This window comes from Helobdella robusta (assembly GCF_000326865.2).
Source record: "Helobdella robusta unplaced genomic scaffold HELROscaffold_82, whole genome shotgun sequence".
Taxonomy (NCBI): domain Eukaryota; kingdom Metazoa; phylum Annelida; class Clitellata; order Rhynchobdellida; family Glossiphoniidae; genus Helobdella; species Helobdella robusta.
The window spans coordinates 121,739-122,647 of NW_008705476.1; positions in this window are offsets into that span (position 1 = coordinate 121,739).

The window sequence follows — 909 nt, forward strand, 5'->3', positions numbered from 1 at the left end:
ATATAGATACATTCATACACCCATACATACATGCATACATACATACATACATCCCTACATACGTATATACATACAAACAAACAAACGAACATACATACATATACCTTCATACATACAAACAAACGTACGTACAAACAAACAAGCAAACAAACACGCAAACAAACAAACACGCAAACAAACAATCAAACACACATACCTACAAACATACATCAGAAATTGTTATAATGAAGATGGATAGTGACTCCACTACTGCAGTTACACACACACACACACACACACACACACACTTATATGTATTATTATTATTACTACTTTTATTACTACTCCTACAAGTTAGTCGTCTACTAATACTACTACTACTACTACTACTACTCCTACTACTACTACTACTACTACTACTACTACTACTACTACTACTACTACTACTACTACTGCTACTACTACTACTAATAATAATAATACTACTACTACAGATAGTATAGTTATCTAAGAAATTTATATCGTTCAAAATAAATAAAATAAATTTTGTTACATTAATGATAAAGAAGATGATGACAAAGAAGAGGAAGAAAATTATGATGACGACGATGATGATGAAGAAGATGACAATGTCTACGATGCTGATGTGATGATGAAGACGATGATGATGATGAAGAAGACGATGTCGATAATGATGACATAAGGTTAAACAAAATGATACAAAAAGATTAATGGTGATGATGATTATAACGATGCTGAAAGCGCTGATGATGGTGATGATAATGACTACGATGATGATGATGATGACGACGATTAAAAAAAGAACAAAAAAAAAGATGAAAGGAAGATGATGATGAAGATGATGGGGATGATTACGTTGGGACGACACTTATGTTTTGTTGACCGCAACCACATGGCTACATAGCGTAT